The following is a 24,614-nucleotide window of genomic DNA, read 5'->3' as shown; positions in this document are numbered from 1 at the left end:
AGCTGGCTGGTGACATTGCGCAAGCTTCCCAGCAGGTGGCGCCCTGAACCAATGAATGTGAAAAAGAACGGACTCAGACACACCTACATTTTAAGAATTAAAATCATCTCTTTTGCGATATATATATTCTGACCATACATTCAGTAGATTGTGGAATCCATATACCCTTGCCCTCTGTACAACACACACGTACACACGCGTGTGGATACATTCCTCCACCAGAGAATAGAGTAACACCCTGTACTATGAAGGCAAACATTAGCGAGCTGGACATACAAATTAAATAGACACCTATTAATATATGTATGTCAACTGCATCTGTTTATAAGAGGCAGTCCAGTAACTCCAAATGGGTCCTTAACACCGCCTAATAAATATTCTGCATTTCTGTGCTATATTATTATCATCCTCTCACTCTCCACAGTAACTAATCCAAATTTCTGTGCTGTTTTCAAACATCCAACACCTTCTCTTTTTCTCAGTTATTCTCTGTTCAAGACATGGCTACTTACTTTAAAAGAAGGATAGCCACTGCCATCAGATGGAATTTCCTCATCTTCCAGATATCAACATGCAAATCTTCATCTAAACATCTACCCTCTTTCCTTCCAATGGTCACGGAGGAGCTGGCCCTCCAGCTACCCACTGCTAATGCCTTCTCTGGCACTCTGATCCCCTATCACATTCCCAGAAACCTTGGCTTCTATTTATGGACTTGCTCTTTTTCTCTCTCTCTCTCTCTCTCTCTCTTTCTCTCTCTCTTAATGATTTCCTTCCCAATAGCTTTCACAGAAACTCAAGTCTCTCCCACTAAAAAAACAATTAAGATGTGTGGAACTACAGATACAAGTTTGGCCACGAGTTGATCACTGTTGAAACTGAGTGGTGGGTAAATGAGGATTCATAAGGCTATTCTCTCTAATTTTATTTATGTTGGAGAGTTACCATAATGAAAAGTTTTAAAGTAAGGGAAAAAAAGACATTTTTGTTTGACTCCTCATAGCTTCCTCACCACCCTCTCTTCATGTTTTCATGCCCACACTTCTAAAAGTTGCCTATATGCATATTCTTTGTTTCCTTACCTCCCACTCCCTCTGCAACTCCCTCCATCTGCTTTTTTTACCTGACACTCCAGAGAAAACAAAACAGCTATCACCCTTGACTTCCATGTCACATAATCTAGTGGATACATTTTAGTTATCATCACTATTGACTTCTCAGCAGCACAGGATACTCAAACAAGTTTCTTCTTATATACTTCCTTCCCTGGGCTTCAGAAATTATAATACTCTGCTTTTTCTTCTACCTCTCCCCACTACTTCTCCGACTCCTCTTACTCTGTTATTAAATGCTGAAGTTCCTCTTAGCTCATTCTTAGGCCCTTCTCTTCTCACCCTGTACTTTTTCCTATGTGATCTTATTCATACTTTTGGCATTAAATTCCACTAACATGCATATGACTTCCAAAATTAAATCAGCAGTTCAGACCTGACCTGACTCTCACCTTCATACGTGTGTGACATCTCCTCTACTATATCTCAAAAGCACCTCAAAATTAGAAGCTCCAAACTGATGACCATTTTCTCCCCCAAACTTGGCCTTCTTCAAGTGTTTCTGATCTTAGCGAATGGTGTGCAAACCAGAAATCTTAGAGCTTTTCTTGTCAACTCTTTCCCCTTTGTACCATTTCTAATCCATCAACGAATCCTGCATGTTTTAGCTCATAAATACTTCTAAAACCCTTTTTCTTCTATGTCTACCATTACCACCACCAGCACCATTTATCACCCCCTTAATCTTGGCTAATATTGCTTTTCACAACAACCTCTGGTGGTAACTTCTAATTTAGCTCCAGCATCTATCCTGGCAGCCTTCCACTCTGTCCTCTGAGCAGCAGCTGGAGTAATCTTTCCAAAATGCAAATCCAATCATGTTATTCTTTGGCTTAAAATCTTTCAGTGGTTTTCCATTGTTTTTAGGATAAGGAGAAAAAAAGCTTACAGGGAATACAAGGCCCTATGGGGCCTTGTCTCTCCAATTTCACTTCATGCGGCCTTCTCCCTTACTCTCTATTGTCAAACCAAACTCGCTTTACAGTCCTTCATCCGGCTGAGTGCGGTGGCTTACACCTGTAATCCCATCACTTTGGGAGGCGGAGGCGGGTGGATTACCTGAGGTCAGGAGTTCAAGACCAGCCTGGCCAACAGGGTGAAAACCGGTCTCTACTAAAAATACAAAAATTAGCTGAGCATGGTGGCAGATGCCTGTAATCCCAGTTACTCAGGAGGGTGAGGCAGGAGAATTGCTTGAGCCCTAGAGGCGGAGGTTGCAGTGAGCTGAGATCGCGCCATTGCACTCCAGCCTGGGCAACAGGGCAAGACTCTGTTGAAAAAAAGAAAGAAAGATAAAAAAAAGCTCTTCATACATGGCATTCTCCCTCCCTCTACAAAAGCTTCATTTATGCTGTGTCTGTATAGAAAGCCCTTTTCTTCATTCTTTGCCTAGTTATTTCCTTATCTTTCAGATTCAAGTCAAGAAACACTTCCTGGGGGAAGCTGTCCTTGATCTTCCCGAAGAGGTCAACTCTCCCAGCCACAGACCTTCTTTGCTCCATGGATCTCTCCTTCATTTACCATTGCAGCTTTACATGTATTTCTGTGATCACCTCTGTCTCATTTGTTCATCATTGTACTTCGTTCAGTTCTTAGCACACAGCAGGTACTATAAGCATTTGTTGAGTGAGTAAATGAATTAATGATTATTATTCATTCAACTCTGTCAGTTTTCCCTCTACTTAACCTGTCTCTAGATTACTTTCACCTTCATCTCTGAGTGGATAATCAGGGACTACCCCTCATTTTTAATATTAATATAGTTCTGTGCTTTTATAATTTATGCATGCCAGGATCTCATATGTGGGACATGCCAGGCATCACTTTTACTCTAATATGTGGAGCCAGATTATTATTTCTGTATTTTAAAAATGCAGATATGATGAAATAGAACCCCAAATCTAGAATGTAGCATAAATTCCACGACTTCAGAGAAATGCTGTGCTTAGTACAGGCCACTTGAGGCCCGGCTTCCTGAACCTGGAAGTAAGCCATCACTCTCCTCAGCCATTAGAGACATGCTTAAGCACAAAACTTAAAAAGCACCGTTAGAAGTTTATACATAATAGAAAATTTTTTTAAGTTTCATGCTCCCTCAAAATAATATAACTTGTTCTAAGCAGTCAGATATTTTGGATGGTACCATTTCCTTCTTTAAAAGTGGTCTATAGATGTAGCAAAGGAAGACAAGTTATCAGCAATTGTTAGTGATTGCCAGAAGATGCTCCCTTCAGATTCAGGACTGAGCTGGGTCCACAGCAAGGAATTCACCCAGAAAGAGATTTGGCCTGGAATACAACAGCCAAGCCCTGGTCTCCTGTCTCTTCCCAGCTCCCCAGGCATTTGTTTTTAGTCTAATTCCATCTCTGTAGACACCAACCTGCCTTCTCAAAATAGACACACTCGCCCTCATCTCAGGCTTTAAAGCCTGGCATTGCCCCACACAGAGAAGTCCTAACATGACCCTTTCCATGGGGACTAGAATCTGAGGATTGTTGTAGGACTTCACTGCTGGTAGCCCTAGAGAAAAATCTAGGGCTTTTACAGTGATCACTATGGGGAGAACGTCCTCTTGGAGGGTAACTACTATTTAAAATACATTATGCATGTCTTTACTTCCACTAGGACTCCCCTTGAAGAAGAAGACGGTTAGAAACATGGGCCACAGCTAAAATCTCTCAAGTCCTCACGCACAGCCTCCAAGAAACTAGCTTGATCCATACAATCTGAAGGTTTAGAAAGAATAACTACAAACAAGGAGGCTAGCATTTGTGTTTGCATCTCCTATGTATCTACCTCGACAATTTTACAGCTTACCCTATTTAATTCTAGGTATTAGTTAGATCATTTACTAGATGAGAAAATCAAGGGACTTAGACTTAGTGCATGTCTACATTCATACAAGTAAATAGCGAGACCTCAGATTCAGACTCAGATCTGTGTCATTACCATGAAGTTGCTGCTTCTACTATGCTCATGGTTATCAACTTCCCTTATCATAACACGCTATTTCTCACCATTCATTCTCTCAAAAGAATCATCACTGAACAATATTACCACCATGGAAGCAAATAGATCCAACTAACTTCCAAGGAGCACATAGTTTAAAGATATTCTATTCCATTATAATTTATAGCAAGTACTAAGGACATAAACACTGCAATCATGTTTTCCGGCATAAGGTCTATTTGCTACAGTTTTAAATATAAGCAAAATGAACATTTTTACCATTAGGTAATAACTATTGTAATGACAATAAATAAAAATAACTAGTTTAAAAATAAGTGATCTGTGCCAGGTAAGCTCTCCAGAGATGATAAATCACTTTTGTAGGTGGACTGTTACAAAACCCTCCACCTCTGGTGGTACAGCACCACCGCTTGGGAATCACAGTGCCACAGCTTGCTGCTTCTAAAGGCTTTGGGCCCAGGAGACCTCTAAACCTGCTTACATATCTGACTCTATTCTCTACCTATCTATTCTATCTCTGTCTATTCTTTACCAACAGATAAAATTTGCCTTTTAACATAGAAACCAGAACCTCCACTCAAACTCATCAGTGGTGCTCACTAACATTTAGAAGAGCCTCACCTCCAAGCCTTATGTCAGTGATTGCCAGTGGCACTGGAATTGCCCCTCAGAAGTGGTTTGAAAATTTGATGGAATCATTTTTGTTGTTATAATGATTGGGGGCCACGGTTAGCTGTAGAGAGGAAGAGCATGCTGGACTTATGAGTCCCAGAATGTGTAATGGCATCTCTCACAAAGAAGAATTGACCCATGATGTATACTCCTGAATGACCGATTAAAACCTATGTGCTGGGGCTGGGCATGGTGGCTCACGCCTGTAATCCCAGCACTTTGGGAGGCCGAGGCGGGTGGATCACTTGATCTCAGGAGTTCAAGACCAGCCTGGCCAACATGGTGAAACCCCATCTCTACTAAAAATACAAAAATTAGCCGGGTGTGCTGGTGCGCATCTGTACTCCCAGCTACTCAGGAGGCGGAGGCAGGAGGATCGCTTGAACCCAGGAGGTGGAGGTTGCAGTGAGCTGAGATCACACCACTGCACTCCAGCCTTGGTGACAGAGCAAGACTCCATCTCAAACAAACAAACAAACAAACAAAAATAAAACCTATGTGTTGGTATCTGAGCTTAGAGTCTAACTTGTTTTTAAACGTTAGAGAGTTTTCTGCATGATTTAAAACTTCCTAAATTTTCCAGGAATGCAAAGTACTGTGCATTTTGCAAGAAGACTTACTTTGTTTTGATCAAAAATGTATCCAAAAGTGTTCACCAGTCTGGAAAACCATGACACTGCTGGTGAACGACATCCTTCATGAGATTTAAGTCAGCAGTGCAGCATGCCTGCACTGGTCTGCACATGTACCTGTTGCGTTCAGGGTGGTTCTTCATATAGGTGCAAGGGTGCTGGTATGGCATTTACGTGCTAAAATGTATACTATTTATTATAAGTTTATTTCCTTTTATTCCTCTCTTACATTACAATTAGGGTATGATATTGATTTGTTTTCATTACGGGCATGGGAAAGTTATGTTATCTATGAACTTCATTGCTGGTTAGTAGAGAAGAATTGAAAAAATAATGGACCTAACAAGGCAGAGTTGGATGTGATAGGGTTGAGAACATTGTCCTAGATGATGTGCCCTGTATCAAACTCTAAACCCAACTCTTCCCATCACTCCCTCCCACTCCACCACAATGACCTTTCAGCTTTCCAATCAGGCTGGTGCCCACATCAGAGTCTCTGCTCTTGCTGTTTCTCTATGTGAAATGCCCATCCCCTAAATCTCATTGTCCTCTCTCACTTCACTCAGGTCTTCACTCAAAAGCCACCTCCTCTGAGAGGTCTTCCACAACCATCATTCATCACATCACTCTCCATCCCCAAGCATCCTTTAAATTCCTCCATAGCACATATCACTACCTAAAATGCTATTAGCTATTATAATATTTATTTACCTGTCTGTCATTTGTTTCCATCATGGGAATATGTATTCCACGAAGAAGGTGGAATCTACTATTTTGGTGCCTGGAATAATGGGAAGTGGCACGAAGTGGGTGCTTGACGAATATTTGTTAAATAAGTGAATTAATGCCTGAAGATACTGTCTGTGCTCCTGCTCCCTGGAAGCTAGGAGTAATCTCTTTCTCTTTCCTATCTATATAATTTATAGTCAATCGAAGTCAGCATTAATTCTTTCAAATATATCCATCAAATGCCTACCATATTTCAGGCACTGAGAATACAATAATAAATAACACACATCTTGCCTGCATACTTTTCAATTAATGATCAGCTCCAGCAACTCTGAAGTATTTGAGTTCTACAGTGAAGTGACTTTATAAAAAACACACCCATTTCTATTTTATATTCTGAGTATGTTTAAAATACAGTAATTATGATATTCATAAATTAGGAGATATCCCTTATGTATTCAGAAGAAAATTGTTATCACACACAGAAGAATTTTTACTCATGTGGAAAATCTTTTCCCCAGTCCTGGTGATATCCTTCAAGTCTCCAAAACACCACCCCTCAGGATGAAGAGAGTTGAAGGCTAGGCAATAGTTAAATAAGCAGAAGCTTCTAGTTCCCTTGAGTGGAGTAGCCAGGAGGACCCCCTACCTACTTGGCTGAGATAAAGTCTCCTATCTAAGGCACAGAGGGACCACATGCTCTCTGAAGGATCCTGCCAGCTAGAAAAGTCCAATCAGATCTCTTAGGGTAGCACAGGGCGGCATCTGCCCCCGCTGATGACACACAGCCACCCTGGATGTTCCAGGCAGGGGCTGAGCATTCAGACCCTTTCCTTTCCCCACTTTGTGTCCAGGTACCCTCCCCATATGCTTGGGAGAAAGACAAAAGCAACTTGAAAACTAACATAGCCTCTATATTTGCACAGCGCTGTATAACAAACTTTTCATCCATTTTTTATACTTGTAGGAAAGATAATATACTCTTTTTTTAAATACATAAGCAAATTAAAATGCAGATGTTCAGCAACTTGGCAAAGCTGTTTCTTATACCAAGGTCTTCTGACTCCAAGATAGGGAATAGAAATGACAAGACAAAATCAGGCTTGGGGAATTACCTGTGGATTTTAATTCTCACAGGTATAGAACTTCACATAAAGAGCTGGCTCTATCAGATTCTGATCAAACATTTAAACAAATCCCAACACATTGTCTATTTGGGCACACATACCCGCCCTGTTTCCACCTCATCCCCAGCCCTCACAATTCCATGAAGTCTGATCATTATTTCCAGAAAGACTCTAGAAATGAGCAAACCATAGAGTGGGCCCTTGCGCCGAATTTTAACAGTGATACGGAAGTAATATCCTTACCCTCTTGGAATTCTCATGGTTAAGCACCTCCACCACCATGCTATGATAGAGGGAGAATCAGGAAGATGTATGCAGTGTTCCAGACTATGGTGGAAAGATGTGACATACCCCTTTCCTGAACTCCCTTCCCCCACCACTACCACACACTAATGTTTCCTTTCAGACCAGAGCTTAAAGCAAAAATATCTAGGATAGGCTGAGTTAACAATAAACAAAAGGCTCCAGGAAAGAATGCCCAGGAACTTCTGGTCCACACCATGTCCTCCAAAGGGCATATCTATGGGACCAGTGGGAGATAGATAACATCTGAATTGGCCTTCCACCAAGGTAACCCAGAAATGTAAAGCCATGTTAGCTCTTACTAGAAGAAGTCTAGTCTTCTTTAAGACTAAGTATGGTACTTTAAGTCTTTAAAGTACCATACTACTTCAAGAGAATTTCAAAAGTTTCCATTTGCTATAAACACGCACACATGGAAGCAGCAAACATCAATCTCCCTCCAGGGTCCTTGTGTTTACCCTGTCAATTCCCCTTACCTTTTGGCATGGCTGCTTTAAACTCCTCTGTGGACTTTCCCGCCTCCCCCACCTCAGCTTCCTTAGAGTGCAAGTGCACGGCTGTGTCCTCTGGTCGCCCGTCCAGAGTCCCGCGTGGGAGAGATGCTGAGTCTCCCCAGCAGTCCTGGGAAACGTATCTTCTCAGGATTCCTGGGTTCACCTGAGGTGGAGGTCGGTTCCTGGCAGGGGCAGCTCCCTCTAGCTAATAAGCTAGAGGTAGCAATATGCAAGGGAGAGAGCCAGACCAGCCCAAAATAGAAATCCAAGCTACATCACACAATCTGACCAAGTTCCCAATCTGGCTAAATGTGGCCCATTAGACAAGACAAGGAGACAGCAAAAATGAACAAGGGAGGAGTGAGGTGGTGAGAACACGGCTTTTTGAAAATCAGGAATTACGGAAATAACATTCAGATAAAATACTTGAAGTTTGTCCTACAAACAGAAAGGGGTACAAACTTTTCACAGTAAACAGCATTTAAGTATAGAACCTTCGAGTTTCTGGGGACAAGCTCATCCAGCTTGCTGCTGGTAATTAGTGTGTTGCTCTGTGGTTTATTCCACTGAGACAAACAGCAATGATTACATTTCACCTGATAGATCAGAAAGGGAGTGATGAGCTTGAGCACAAAAAGTCTCAGGAATGAAAAAGTGTAGCTGACAGACAATGCAAGAAACTATCCTCTGCATGACCCCGTCATGCAGAGACATCCTGACATCCACCAAATGATAACCCTGGTCAAGGAAGGTGTTACCTCAGAGGACAGTTGGACATTTCCTCATTGTCATATGGGACAATCTGCCCTTTTGTGGTCTCAGAGGTCAAAGGAGGGAATCACAGTAGTTCCAAAACCTGTGACTTTGCGTCTTGGTCACTATGTGCCAATTACCTAACTGTGAAGTAAAGGATTCAAATGCTGTGTCAGTCGGGCTGAACAGAGAGATGCAGCAGACATCTGAGCCTCTACTAGACAATGAAAATCTGTAAGAGAGGAATACAGAAAGAATGAAGAGGGAGGGGACACAAAAGGAGAGAAGGTCCAGGATTCTCAAGGAAAAGGGTTTCCTTTCTCTCCCCTATAGCCTCCAGGGAGGAATAAATATAATTATCAACCGAACACGACAGTAGTCAAAATAAAAGAGGCACCTGCCAGGTGACCATCTCTGCCGGGACTCGAACCCGGAACCTCTGGATTAGAAGTCCAGCGCGCTCGTCCATTGCGCCACAGAGACCTCACCACACACACAGCATCAGCACCAGAACTGAAAAAGCACATACCTTCTGCATCACCGAGCCATCTCAGCATCCTGCTCTCTGAGCGGTGGTTGGGGGGGGGGGACAGGGACAGCTGGAAAATCTGGAGTGGAGATCCACCAGCCGGCTTCATCAAAGCTTTTCTCAATACTCTGGGTCCGATGGTCCCCAGAGGATTGGAGGAATGTGACAGCAGTCAATTTCCCAGACTCAGAATCCCTGATTGAACAGGACAGAACTAGAGCCTTGCTCTCCTTTCCTCTCCATCCCTTAGGGATGATACGAAAATCTCTCGATTCTCATGCTAATTAAGCAGAGTGCACCCAACCCTGCAGAAAACGCAGAAGCCATCTCTACCTCCACCCCCACTCCCTCACTGTGGTTTCATCCCAGTCCAGCTATTCTCAGACAGGGGCTGGGCAACGCTTAGGGATTCAGGAAAACCCTCGATCCCAGAGACAAAGGAGCTGCTTCCGTAAAGGAACACTGTGAACAACGGCAGCAGAGAATGGCAGCTGAGTTCTAAGAGACTGGTCTGGTTCTCAGCAATAAGAACTGTATCTGTCAAGCCCAGGCAAGAGGTACAAGGAGTCTGATGTGATGTTCCTTCAGCATCTTCACTAGAATTAAGCATGGGAGTGAAGAAAAAACAGTGTTCAGTGTGTGTGTTCAGTGTGTAAGTATGTGTGAACATATATGTGTGAGAGAGTGTGTATGAGAGAGAGAGGGAGGAAGAGTGGGTGTGTACACATAGGGCTGGAGGGTGAGAGTGGCAGATCTCTGATGAAGTAGATGTCCTCACACAGCCCTCCTGTATCTCTTTCCCCCACCTTGCTCAGCCCCGAGTCCCTGACAGCCTTTTTCCCCAGGGCTACCTACTTTGAAGAACAAGGATTTCTCAGCTGCCTGTGCTTTTTACAAGTATCCTAGTACAATCAAAGTGACCAACCCTCCATAACCATATATAAAGACCTCTGTACCCAGCTCGGATCCAAGAAAATGATTTCTATTTTTAGAAGCCTCTCAGAGAAGACAATTCCATAATCACTGTTGTTTATAATTTCCACTGAGCCCATTCTTCTGAATGTCTAATCTAAATCCTTCTTACCTCACTTTCAGCTCATTTTCTCCTATTTGGTTCCCAGACACATGGGAATAATTGGATTCTATGCTCCCAATGACAATGCATTGATTTAAAGACTGATTGTGTTCACCACCCCACTCCTCATCAAAAGATTACAATAAAAGCAGAGAGCCAACTCAGATACCCCTCCTTCTCCCTCACTGTGTGTCTCCACAGCCCCCAGCTCTGGACACTGCCAGCCAACTCCAATCATACAAGATAGTTATTTCTAACCTGTGAGGCCAGGTGATGGCCAAGTAAAGAAACAATATGACTAAATGAAACGATTAGATTAGAAAACCCTTAAGGGCTTTCTGACCCTAAGACTACAATTACAACATCTCCCACTTCCCTACCCATTCATATAGCCCCAGGAATGAGACATGGTAGAGAACATAACCAAGGCAATTCAGTCGGATCAGAAATATAAGCAAAAGGCTCTTTCTAACACATGGGGGAAAGCAGCTACTCCAACCAGGCTTGCCTTCCATCTACGACCTAGAGATGGGAGCTCAGAAAAGTGAGACTGATTGTGTCTATTATAGACTTGAAACAAGAAGGCACAGAATAGACCTTTCTATCCAGAGACTGTATCACTCTGAGTGGCTAGTAACAAGGTGCTGATGAAAGAGTTAGTCAAGGGGACTATATGGTTGTAAAGGGAAGGTTAACAGCACAGGCTAGCAAGGAACCATTCCAATGTAAGGGAAAGGAAAAGCTAGACTCTCAAGATACTTCCTGCCAGGCTCAGTGTACACACACACACACACACACACACACACACACACACTTCTTCATAAAGATATTGTCTTATAGCCAAGAAATCTATCAGCCCCCTGAGTGACATCCAAAGTATCACTGCTTCTTATAAGATCATGTGTTGTCTACAACCTGAATAAAGAGTCCCAGCTCTCCAACTCCCTCCATGAGCTTCATTCATTATCTGTAATGTTCCCACTTGCTGCTGGGAATACAATGATGGAGAGATATATCATGGCATGGTTCTACTCTCGAGAATCCCACAGGCAAATTCCAACGTAGGAATGACCCTGAAACATGTATGGGAGAAAAGAAGGAATCAATCTTATTACTCACCACATAAAATAACAATTTGCAAGTCCACACAAAGGCTGTAACCCTGGGAGCAGAAAGATCCATCCTCATAGGAAGTTGTATAACTTACTTGGTTTGAGACTCTGAGAAAATTCCTTAACTCTGATCTTCCATTTCCTTATTATAAACTAGGGGCACTAATGATAAAGATCAGCTGAGATTTCATGAGGCAGAGTGTTTGTCCCCTTTCTTCCTCTATTCCATGAGTTAATTCTCAACTCTATTGACTGGGTTGCTTCTTTCCCTTTGAATACCCTTCCTTCATCTTCCTCTCACCACTCCAAAGAAATCTCTTCATTCCAGCAAAAATGCCCCCCACCAACAAGTCTCTCCTTATACTTATAATGTATATCAACAAAAGTACTCTGGACTTTGTCTGAGGACTTCTTTCAAATAAGAGATGTCTCTCTGACATCTGATTTTGTTTTATCATCCATAAAACAGACAAAGCCTCTTGATAGTATCAATAATGTCTTTAAACTAGGTTTTAATTTAAAATAAGAAGAAAAACAATCAAATAAATCTACAGTTTTAAAGGGCAGGAAAGGTGAAGTCAAGTCACTCAAAATGATTGAAGCCAGTACATCTTTTTCTTCTTTTAAACTGTCTGTATGTCATTCATGTTTACGTAAACTCTCTGGAAGAAAAGTATATTCACCTTCCAAAAAAAAATCCGTACTGATTTAATTCTCCAAAGATCTGTGACTCAAACATTACTCATACCTCTAATTGAATACCACTTTGTGACCCTACAGACAAACTAGTGATGCTCATACACTATTTCATTCACAAGGTGTTGCTGGGATACATACAATAAATGCCCTTCAAATTTTCCCTTTGGTCCAATTAAATCCTACATCCTACTGCAGTCTTACTTACAGCTTTTCTAAAGGTTCCTATACCAACTAGTCCGTATTTTAAATTCTAAGGGCTATTACATGGAGTAAGACAGTGAATTTGTCATTTAGATAGCACAGCCCTTACATACTATACTTTCATCTCCCAGGCCTTATGATGCCGTAAACCTTATTAATCCACATCTATTGTGAGCACAACTTCTAGAAGTGTTACCATATACCATCTTCTCATGTTCCTACCTGCTATCAGCTCCCTCTTACTATCTCACCCCTAAGGAGTTAGACCAGGTCTTTCCTCCTGTGAGTACCTCCCAGGAAGGCTGGAAAAGGTGCTTTGCAATGTCAGGCCTATAGAGTGAGACCTACTGTGCAGATGTTCAAGTCATAACTCGAACATCTTAAGGAAGGGTAAAGTGGACATACATACCCACAATGCAACAGCCCTTCAGTCCTTTTCCAGACACTTCATCTTCAGGAGGTCTTGCCCCATATTCATTTCTCCATGCCTATTATGCATTTTCTGACCCATCATAATAAAGCATTTATGTTCCCAAGTCTATCTTTCCTCCCTCCTAGCCTGTGAGCCTGACTGCAGATTGTTCCTTTCTCCTCAGTCCCCTTTCTCATACTTGAAGAGGGAAGAAATGAGATAATCCAGGTAACAATTGAGCATGAGAATCAAGCCAAGGAAAGACAAATACGGAACAAATGATCCTTTCATCATCCCATCCAACTTTCAGAAACCATTCCAGGTCTAGCCCAGTCAAACTGAGCTATAGAGGTCTCTCAAGCCTTTCCAAAAGTAGACCCAGAACCAATCTATCTTAACAATGGGCTGGACCTCCAGGGCTAGTCAAGGTCACAAGAGAGTCCATACAGAGGTCAACTCCCTAAGGGAGTCTGAGAAATGCTGAGAAATCTGGAGATAGAATCTCCCTTTCCTTATTGCCTCCCACCCACCTCTGACAGATTCTCCAGGAAGCCATTTAAAGAGTTCTAGAGGCCAGGCATGGTGGCTCATGCCTGTAATCCCAGCACTCTGGGAGGCCAAGACAGGCGGATCACGAGGTCAAGAGATTGAGGCCATCCTGGCCAATATGGTGAAACCCCGTCTCTACTAAAAATATAAAAATTAGCTGGGCATGGTGGTGCGTGCCTGTAGTCCCAGCTACTCGGGAGGCTGAGGCAGGAGAATTGCTTGAACCCGGGAGGCAGAGGTTGCAGTGAGCCAAGATCACGCCACTGCACTCCAGCCTGGTGACAGAGTGAGACACCGTCCCCTCAAAAAAAAAAAAAAAAAAAAAAAGAATTCTAGAGAGTGTGTCTCTAAGGACATGAAGTATCTCTTTGGTCAAGAAGGATGAGGAAACTAGTAGTGTTCAATAAATGGGAGGGCAGTAGGTTGTCATGTCCCATCAGATCTTTCTGGGAAGTTTGGGGGAAAACTTTCTGCTTCACCCAAACCCAACCAATAAGGTGATTCCTGGTGCTAACTTTCTAGCTCACTCTCCCTTATCCTCCTTAGAATCAGGACCCTCTATCCTGCTGTTTCTAACCCCAAGCCATCACCTGCTTGTGTAGATCCCCAGTCCTGTCTTCTTATATTTTCTTCTTGCCATCCCCATCAATGTCTCCTTCTTCCTTGGGGTATATAACCCTTAGGCATTTCCTGCTTTAAAATGTTCTTCTCACTTCTGTCCACACCTTTCCTCATTTCTGTCCATTTCACTTTCCCCACTTTCTGCAACTGGCATTCCCTAATACTTTACCGTGTAATCTCTATAATGCCCGATTTATTGGCCATGTCATTATCTGTTCTCATCTGCCCTAGGATCCATCTACACCAAACACATTGGCCAAACTCATTGTTCCCAGTCTTCCTTAGATTCAGCCCACTGCTCTTCTCTGTCTCTGCCCAATTTAGCCATCATCCTCAAGGCACTCTGAGTTTCCCAGGCCTCTAAATTCCTCTATTGTTAAAATCTACTGCTTGGACTTAGAGTCTTTGTTATTGTCAGCCCTTCATCCTCAGGCCTTCTTTTTCTTTCCTCCAGATTTCATTCTTCAGACCACTTTACTTGCCCACCATCCTTTTAGTCTTTATCTCATCTCCTTACATCTTCAACTTGTAGTACCTATCCTTCTAAATCTCCTTCCATCCCATCCATACAGTACCAGATTCCTGAGGCTTACCCAGAAGAACTTGCTGGTCCTTCCTTCTTCCCTACATTCATCTCCAGACGTTCTGGGTTCTGCCTGACTCTACAACACACCTATATTTGTTTTACTTCTTTGCCTGGGACTGTGTGTGCCACTGGCTTTAAAACTGGGAGGCCCTGAATAGGGCCCTGCTAATCCCCATGGCACTGAGTTGCCATGGGAATGGACTGGCAACCGGGCTTCTTAATCTTTAGCCACTATGGGGCCCCTGATCCTTAAAGGGCCAGATACCCTAGGCCAGATGCCAAAGAATTAGAAGAGAGATCCTTAAAGGGTCAAGGATTCTATGATTATAGGCCAAGGGATTCAAGAACATTGTTTTTTGCCTAATATTATGAGTAAATTAGGCTTTTGCTATCTGTCCCCTACTTCAGTCCCACTTCCCATTCAGCCTGGAGAAAGCCTTGAGGGTTACATAGTGAGGCAGACTCCTCGGCAATGGCAAGAGAAGAAAGCTGTTCATCTTTCACAGTCCATCACTTTAATTAAACCAAAGAGCGTGACCATGAAAGTTTCAATCCTAGAGACTAAACTTGTCCTTACACAAGAACCTTATGTCTGACAAATTACAGAAGGGTCTATACATGGTTCATTCTTATACAGCAGAAGTGGCTCTTTTCAAGTCTGTCCCTGAAGAACATCAAGTCTCCACATGGAAGACAGGGTCCAGGGGAGGCATTTTACCTTGAGTTGGCCAGCTCATCTCCTTTATATTCTCCTCCTTTAGAAGGTAGTAGCTGAATTTCCAAGGCCTTCTCATGCTACCTATGATTCTAAGAAACAGTATCAATGATAGTAATAATGATAATAAACATATTTTGAATTGTCTCATTTTATCATCAGAACTTTCCTAGATTGTTGGAAGAGTGATCATCATTATTTTTCTTTTACAAAAGAAGAACCTTGATCAAAGACATTAGGTGGCTTGCCCAAAGTAACTCAGCTTGTAAGAGGTGGGACTAGGGTGAGCTACCATACAGTGTCCTGACTTCTGCGACCTCTACAGGGAGGCCTCAACAGAAGGTGTCTGCTAAGAGGCACCAGCTGCCTTCATTACAATTTGTTCCAGGAAACAAAATTCTGAGACCTTTCCCCCTAACTTTCTTCCCAATTTTTGCAACCATTGAAGAGTGCCCTAAGCATAGGACAGGATGGCCAGCCAGCCCTGAGAAGGGCCACAGAGTGAGGTCAAAGGTTGTGCTGCTTAAAAGAGAACAAACAGCACAGGCAGGTGAGTAAGAGAGCTCTCTATGGGTTCTTCTTTAGTGCTCATCCCCTCCCAGCTACCTTAAGACATAAGAAACTGATTTCCAGATTAAATAAAACAACTTTCTCAAGATCAGTCAGCTTGGCATTCACAAATCTGGTCCTCCATTCCAGGTTTTCCAACTCCTAATTTGGTGCTTTTTAAAATTTCACTACAGTGTTACTGAGTCACTCTTCTTAAATTTTTATTTTTATTTTTTTAAATTGACCTATAATATTGTATGTTTTTACTATGCACAACATGGTATATTGAAGTACATATACACTGTGGAATGGTTAACTCTAGCTAGCCATTATGGAAAACAGTATGAAGGTTCTTAAGACATTTAAAAATAGAGCTACCATAGGATCCAGCAATCCCACTACTGGGTATATATCCAAGGAAATGAAATCAGTATGTTGAGATATTTGTTTGGAATCCCCAACATATCTTTTTTTTTAATTATTAAACTTTAAGTTCTGGGATACATGTCCAGAACATGCAGGTTTGTTACATAGGTATACATGTGGCATGGTGGTTTGCTGCACCCATCAACCCGTCATCTACATTAGGTATTTCTCCTAACGCTATTCCTCCCCTTGCCCCCGACCCCCCAACAGGCCCCAGTGTGTGATGTTCCTCTTCCTGTGCCCATATGTCCTCATTGTTCAACTCCCACCTATTAGTGAGAAGATGTGGTGTTTGGTTTTCTGTTCCTGTGTTAATTTGCTGAGAATGATGGTTTCCAGCTTCTTCCATGTCCCTGCAAAGGACATGAACTCATTCTTTTCTATAGTTGCACAGTATTCCATGGTGTATATGTGCCACATTTTCTTTATACAATCTAACATTGATGGACATTTGAGTTGGTTCCAAGTCTTTGCTATTGTGAATAGTGCTGCAATAAACATATGTGTGCATGTGTCTTTATAGTAGAATGGTTTATAATCTTTTGGGTATATATCCAGTAATGGGATTGCTCGGTCAAATGGTACTTCTAATTCTAGATACTTGAGGAATCGCCACTGCATCTTCCACAATGGTTGAACTAATTTACACTCCCACCAACAGTGTAAAAGTGTTCCTATTTTTCCACATCCTCTCCAACATCTGTTGTTTCCTGACTTTTAAATTCTAACTGGCATGAGACGGTATCTCATTGTGGTTTTGATTTGCATTTCTCTAATGACCAGTGATGATGAGCTTTCTTTCATATGTTTGTTGGCTGCATAAATGGCTTCTTTTGAAAAGTGTCTGTGCATATACTTCGTCCACTTTTTGATGAGCTTCTTTGTTTTTTTCTTGGAAATTTGTTGATGTTCCCTATAGATTCTGGATATTAGTTCTTTGTCAGAAGGATAAATTGTAAAAATTTTCTCCCATTCTGTAGGTTGCCTGTTTACTCTGATGAGAGTTTCTTTTGCTGTGCAGAAGCTCTTTAATTTAATTAGATCCCATTTGTCAATTCTGGCTTTTGTTGCCATTGCTTTTGGTGTTTTAGTCATGAAGTCTTTGCCCATGCCTATGTCCTGAATGGTACTGCCTAGATTTTCTTCTAGGGTTTTTATGGTTTTGGGTCTTATGTTTAAGTCTTTAATCCATCTTGGGTTAATTTTTGTATAAGGTGTAAGGAAGGGGTCCAGTTTCAGTTTTCTGCATATGGCTAGCCAGTTTTCCCAACATCATTTGTTAAATAGGGAATCCTTTCCCCATTGCTTGTTTTTGTCAGGTTTGCCAAAGATCAGATGGTTGTATATGTGTGGCATTATTTCTGAGGCCTCTGTTCTGTTCCTTTGGTCTATGTATCTGTTTTGGTATCAGTACCATGCTGTTTTGGTTACTGTAGCCTTGTAATATAGTTTGAAGTCAGGTAGCGTGATGCCTCCAGCTTTGTTCTTTTTGCTTAGGATTGTCTTGGCAATGCGGGCTCTTTTTTGGTTCCATGTGAAATTTAAAGTAGTTCTTTGTAAATCTGTGAAGAAAGTCAATGGTAGCTTGATGGGAACAGCATTGAATCTATAAATTACTTCAGGCAGTATGGCCATTTTCACGATATTGATTCTTCCTATCCATGAGCAAGGAATGTTTTTCCATTTGTTTGTGTCCCCTTTTATATCCTTGAGCAGTGCTTTGTAGTTCTCCTTGAAGAGGTCCTTCACATCCCTTGTAAGTTGGATTCCTAGGTATTTTATTCTCTTTGTAGCAATTGTGAATGGGAGTTCACTCATGATTTGGCTCTCTGTTTGTCTGTTACTGGTGTATAGGAATGCTTGTCATTTTTGCACATTGATTTTGTATCCTGAGACTTTGCTGAAGTTGCTTATCAGCTTAAGGAGTTTTGGGGCTGAGACGGTGGGGTTTTCTAAATATACAATCATGTCATCTGCAAACAGAGATAATTTGACTTCCTCTCTTCCTATTTGAATATGCTTTATTTCTTTCTCTTGCCTGATTGCCCTGGCCAGAATTTCCAATACTATGTTGAATAGGAGTGGTGAGAGAGAGCACCCTTGTCTTGTGCCAGTTTTCAAAGGGAATGCTTGCAGCTTTTGCCCACTCAGTGTGATATTGGCTGTGGGTTTGTCATAAATAGCTCTTATTATTTTGAGATATGTTCCATCAGTACCTAGTTTATTGAGTGTTTTTAGCTTGAAGGGATGTTGAATTTTATCGAAGGCCTTGTCTGCATCTATTCAGATAATCATATGGTTTTTGTCATTGGGTCTGTTTATGTGATGGATTATGTTTATTGATTTGCATATGTTGAATCCATCTCAGGGATGAAGCTGACTTGATCGTGGTGAATAACCTTTTTGAGGTGCTGCTGGATTTGCTTTGCCATTATTTTATTGAGGGGAATCTCCAACATAATCTTTACACAAAGAGTGCAGGGAAGGGAAGAGCAGAACGCTTTGCATTTATTCTTAACTGGTAAACTAGAAAATCAAAAGCATCAAATAACCTCTTATTGGAATCACAGAATGCTCAAAATGGAAAAGGGTTTTAAAATAATCAAGTCTCTTTTATTCATGGATCAGCTGAATTTTTGTCACATATTCTTATTACTTTTATAAATTTAGAGAAAAACTAATTTAAAGATCAAACTGATAATGCTAAGTGGGTGAATGTTTGCTCTTTATACTCTATATTTCTGTAGTCTGTAATTTTTGTCAAGCCTCTCCATCTGTAACTACATAGATTAATAAACTCAGAACCACAGAAATTAAATCATGTATCCAATATCACAAAAATAGATAAACAGTTATGATCCAATTAGAAAACTATAGACTTTCAAGTTGGGATACCCAGGGTTTGAATCTCAGCTGTGTATGATGACGGACACCTAAAGGCACCTAAATGATCTCTGAGATTCAAATTATTTATCTGATTTTAAAAATCCATAGAAGTGGCCGGGTGCAGTAGCTCAAACTTGTAATCCCAGCACTTTGGGAGGCCAAGGTAGGTGGATCACTAGGTTAGGAGTTCGAGACCAACCTAGCCAACACAGTGAAACCCCATCTCTACTAAAAATACAAAAAATTAGCCAGGTGTGGTGGCAGACACCTGTAATCCCAGCTACTCGGGAGGCTGAGGCAGGAGAATCGCTTGAAGCTGGGAGGCAGAGGTTGCAGTGAGCCGAGATCGTGCCACTGCACTCCGGCCCAGGTGACAGTGCGAGACTCCATCTCGAAAAAAAAAAAAAAAAATTTACAGAAGTAATAACATCTATCTTGTAAAGTCATTATAAGAAATAAGTGTGATAAAGAAAGAGAAAATCTTTAGTAGACTAGTGCCTGACAGTCTTTAGTTTTAGGAAGAATAGTCAATGCTTGGGTTCTTTCCCCTTTACCGCATCCATTCCTCAACTGACTCCACTCTAGCGACTGTTAAATGTCCTCACTAAAATCACTAATGGCTTGTTGCTAATTGTCAAATTCAATAGTTTCACTTCACGTTTCTGCAGCATTCCACACTAGTGACCCCATCTTCACCCTTAGAAATGCTGACTCCTCTTGCTTCTGGGGCATGCCACTCTCTTCTCATTCACCTCCTATCCCTCGGTCCCTCCTTCTCAATCTCTTTCACCAGCTCCTCCTCTTCCTTCTTAAATATCAGTGTTCCAAAGAGTGACACTTACCAGATTGCAAGCCAGAAGGTTAGCAGTACTTTTATATTATTAAATAGCAGAGAAAAGAGATGATAGAATAGGATATGACAGAATAGAATAGAAAATAGCCGAGGGTATCACCCTCTAAGAAGACCATGTATTGTTTCATGAAATTTTTGTATCAGCTACATATGAATGTATATATATAGGTATATGAGTTGTGGTCAAAAACACTGCCATACAGTGTACCTTGGTGCTCTTCTTTATATCTTCTCCCTGGGTGATTGTAAATGGCATATGTACCATATGTACTACCAGCTACGAGCTGAAAACCCTTAAATCTCTATCTTAAAATCAGACATATCATATGAAATCCAGATTGAGATACTCAGCTGCCTTTAGATTCCCATCCCTATGTGACTCACAGTGATCTCAACTGCAAAATGTACGAATAAGAACTTATATTTCCCCATAAACCTGTTCTTCATAATCCACTAGTTTATTCTTTTTTTTTTTTGAGATGGAATCTCGCTCTGTCACCCAGGCTGGAGTGCAGTGGTGCAGTCTCAGCTCACTACAATCTCTGCCTCCTGGGCTAAGCAGTTCTGCCTCAGCCTCCCTAGTAGCTGGGATTACAGGCACCTGTCACCATGCCCAGCTAATTTTTGTATTTTAGTAGAGACAGGGTTTCACCATGTTGGCTGGGCAGGTTTCAAACTCCTGATCTCAGGTGATCCGCCCGCCACGGCCTCCAAAAGTTCTGGGATTACAGGGGTGAGCCACAACACCCGGCCTAATCCACTAGTTTAATTAATGGTTACCATCATCCACCTACTCATTTATTAATTTATTTGCTCCATAAATCCATAAATACCTACTGTATAATAAGAAATGTGCTGAGTATTGGAGATATAAAGATAATGATGATATCATGTCTATTCTGAATAAAAATCACAGTCAAAAACAGAAAAATAAAGTCATGAAACAAAGTTGCCCAACTCTAGAAATCATATGTCCAGCATGCTACAAAAACAAAAATGGGAAAATGAATCCAGTCTGAGGAGTCTAAGAACGTTTTCTAGAGCTGCAGACCTAAGCTGAGGTTCAAAGTAAGAAAAGCTGTAAACAGAGCAAAAGAAGAGGTTAGGGATGGGGAGAGAGATTTTGTGTGTGTGTGTGTGTGTGTGTGTGTGTGTGCGTGTGTTGGGGGAGCCCAGGAGATAAGACAGGAAAGCACGAGTAAAAATACAGCAAAAACCATATTGTCTGTGTAAGAAACTACAAGAAATGAGAGATATTGCTGAAGTTCAAAATCCCAGGCAGGAAGTGACAAGGCATGTGGAAACAAAAATCAGACCATGCAGATCGACACATGTCATGTTAAAGGTCAACCGTAATCCTGTAGGAGATGCAGAGGCAGTGAAGGGTTTTAAGTAAGGGAGAACGATGATTTGATTTGCATTTTAGAAAGATCACTCTGGCAGCAGCAGATAATTTCAAGAGTGCACAGTGAAGAGGCTTTTTCAGTAGTCAAGGTAAGATATAATGGAGATCTGAACCACAGTAACAGAATTGGCTACATAACAGTAAATTGAAGGAAGATTGATTTGATAAAAACAGTTTTGGGGAGACAAAACTGGCCATCCAGTCTCTTAAGCCAGAAATGTGGAGTGAGTCAAGGCTCCTCTCCCTAAAACTTTATCTTCCAAATTTAATCAGCTACTAAGGTCTATCCACTCTGTCTCTTTAATAGCTCTCAAATGTATGCCTCACTTTCCATTCCCACTGCTCTTGGCTTAGTTCAGATAGTTCATCCTCTGCAGCCAGGACTATTTGTTTGTTTATTTATTTATTTACTTATTTTTTTAAATTATACTTTAAGTTCTAGGGTACATGTGCTCAATGTGCAGGTTTATTACATAGGTATACATGTGCCATGTTGGTTTGCTGCACCCATCAACTCATCATTTACATTAGGTATTTCTCCTAATGCTATCCCTCCTCCAGCTCCCCACCCTCTGACGGGCCCCGGTGTGTGATGTTCCCTGCTCCGTGTCCAAGTGTTCTTATTGCTCAATTCCCACCTATGAGTGAGAACATGCGGTGTTTGGTTTTCTGTCCTTGTGATAGTTTGCTGAGAATGATGGTTTCCAGCTTCATCCATGTCCCTACAAAGGACATGAACTCATCCTTTTTATGGCTGCATAGTATTCCATGGTATATGTGTGCCACATTTTCTTAATCCAGTCTATCATCAATGCACATTTGGGTTGGTTCCAAGTCTTTGCTATTGTGAATAGTGCCACAATAAACATACATGTGCATGTGTCTTTATAGTAGCATGATTTATAATCCTTTGGGTATATACCAGTAATGGGATTGCTGGGTCAAATGGTATTTCTAGTTCTAGATCCTCGAGGGATCGCCACACTGTCTTCCACAATGGTTAAACTAATTTACACTCCCACCAACAGTGTAAAAGTGTTCCTATTTCTCCACGTCCTCTCCAGCATCTGTTGTTTCCTGACTTTTTAATGATCGCCATTCTAACTGATGTGTGATGGTATCTCATTGTGGTTTTGATTTGCATTTCTCTGATGACCAGCGATGATGAGCATTTTTTCATGTGTCTGTTGGCTGCATAAATATCTTCTTTTGAGAAGTGTCTGTTCATATCCTTTGCCCACTTTTTGATGGAGTTGTTTTCTTCTTGTAAATTTGTTTGAGTTCTTTGTAGATTCTGGATATTAGCCCTTTGTCAGATGGGTAGATTGCAAAAATTTTTCTCCCATTCTGTAGGTTGCCTGTTTACTCTGATGATAGTTTATTTTGCTGTGCAGAAGCTCTTTAGTTTAATTAGATCCCATTTGTCAATTTTGGCTTTTGTTGCCATTGCTTTTGGTGTTTTAGTCATGAAGTCCCTGCCCATACCTATGTCCTGAATGGTATTGCCTAGGTTTTCTTCTAGGGTTTTTATGGTTTTAGGTCTTATGTTTAAGTATTTTAATCCATCTTGAATTAATTTTTGTAAAAGGTGTAAGGAAGGGATCCAGTTTCAGCTTTCTACATATGGCTAGCCAGTTTTCCCAATACCACTTATTAAATAGGGAATCTTTTCCCCATTTCTTGTTTTTGTCAGGTTTGTCAAAGATCAGATGGTTGTAGACGTGTGGTGTTATTTCTGAGGCCTCTGTTCTGTTTCATTGGTCTATATATCTGATTTGGTACCAGTACCATGCTGTTTTGGTTACCGTAGCCTTGTAATATAGTTTGAAGTCAGGTAGCGTGATGCCTCCAGCTTTGTTCTTTTTGCTTAGGATTGTCTTGGCAATGTGGGCTCTTTTTTAGTTCCATATGAACTTTAAAGTAGTTTTCTCCAATTCTGTGAAGAAAGTCATTGGTAGCTTGATGGGGATGGCATTGAATCTATAAATTACTTCGGGCAGTATGGCCACTTTCACGATATTGATTCTTCCTATCCATGAGCAAGGAATGTTTTTCCACTTGTTTGTGTCCTCTTTTATTTCCTTGAGCAGTGCTTTGTAGTTCTCCTTGAAGAGGTCCTTCACATCCCTTGTAAGTTGGATTCCTAGGTATTTTATTCTCTTCGTAGCAATTGTGAATGGGAGTTCACTCATGTTTTGGCTCTCTGTTTGTCTGTCATTGGTGTATAAGGATGCTTGTGATTTTTGCACATTGATTTTGTATCCTGAGACTTTGCTGAAGTTGCTTATCAGCTTAAGGAGTTTTGGGGCTGAGAAGATGGGGTTTTCTAAGTATACAATCATGTCATCTGCAAACAGGGACAATTTGACTTCCTCTTTTCCTAATTGAATACCCTTCATTTCTTTCTCTTGCCTGATTGGCCTGGCCAGAACTTCCAATACAATGTTAAACAGGAGTGGTGAGAGAGGGCATCCTTGTCTTGTGCCGGTTTTAAAAGGGAACGCTTCCAGTTTTTGCCCATTCAGTATGATATTGGCTGTGGGTTTGTCATAAATAGCTCTTATTATTTTGAGATACCTTCCATCAATACTTTGTTGAGAGTTTTTAGCTTGAAGGGGTGTTGAATTTTGTCAAAGGCCTTCTCTGAATCTATTGAGATAATCGTGGTTTTTGTCGTTGGATCTGTTCATGTGATGGATTACGTTTATTGATTTGTCTATGTTGAACCAGCCTTGCATCCCAGGGATGAAGCTGACTTGATCATGATGGGTAAGCTTTTTGATGTGCTGCTGGGTTCGGTTTGCCAGTATTTTATTGAGGATTTTCGCATCAGTGTTCATCAGGGATATTGGTCTAAAATTCTCTTTTTTTGTTGTGTTTCTACCAGGCTTTGGTATCAGGAAGATGCAGCCAGGACTATTTGATATTTTAATAATCCCTCACTTGTCTACCTGTAACCATTGCTGCTCCCTTTCTGCCAATCAGCCACACCACCAACAGAGCAATTATAATTTTTCTTGAAGGCAAAACCCCTTAAAGTTCTCTCTTGTCTAAAGAAGAGCCTAAAAGCCATCTGTGATCTGATTCCTGTCCATTTTTGCAACATCAGTTACTATTATCCTCCAGCCTCCCCTCTCAGCTTACATTTTACAATAAGTACTTAGAGTTCCCAAAATGAAAAAAAAAAAAAGGTTCCTTTTCCAT

At 41.3% G+C, this 24,614-nt stretch overlaps 1 protein-coding gene and 1 non-coding gene across 5 annotated transcripts in view; both read right to left on the bottom strand.

Annotated features, from left to right (window-relative positions):
- Positions 1 to 24,614, bottom strand: part of AIM2 (absent in melanoma 2) — a 125,697-nt gene that overhangs the window by 69,839 nt on the left and 31,244 nt on the right. For 2 of the 4 annotated variants that reach the window (XM_054527238.2, XM_054527214.2), the window contains exon 1: positions 14,584 to 15,369. The exons of 1 other annotated variant lie outside the window; for it this stretch is intronic. The gene's annotated coding sequence lies outside the window, so the exon portion shown is untranslated. Of the gene's footprint in view, positions 1 to 14,583; positions 15,376 to 24,614 lie in introns of those variants that run through there. One more of the 4 variants, XM_054527269.2, reaches the window with a different exon arrangement.
- On the bottom strand, positions 9,202 to 9,275 carry TRNAR-UCU (transfer RNA arginine (anticodon UCU)). The gene has a single exon. It is a non-coding gene; the product is annotated as a tRNA-Arg (tRNA).

Source organism: Pongo abelii, chromosome 1, assembly GCF_028885655.2.
Source record: "Pongo abelii isolate AG06213 chromosome 1, NHGRI_mPonAbe1-v2.0_pri, whole genome shotgun sequence".
NCBI lineage: Eukaryota > Metazoa > Chordata > Mammalia > Primates > Hominidae > Pongo > Pongo abelii.
The sequence above is the reverse complement of the archived record's forward strand: the minus strand, read 5'-3'. Positions and strand labels throughout refer to the sequence as shown.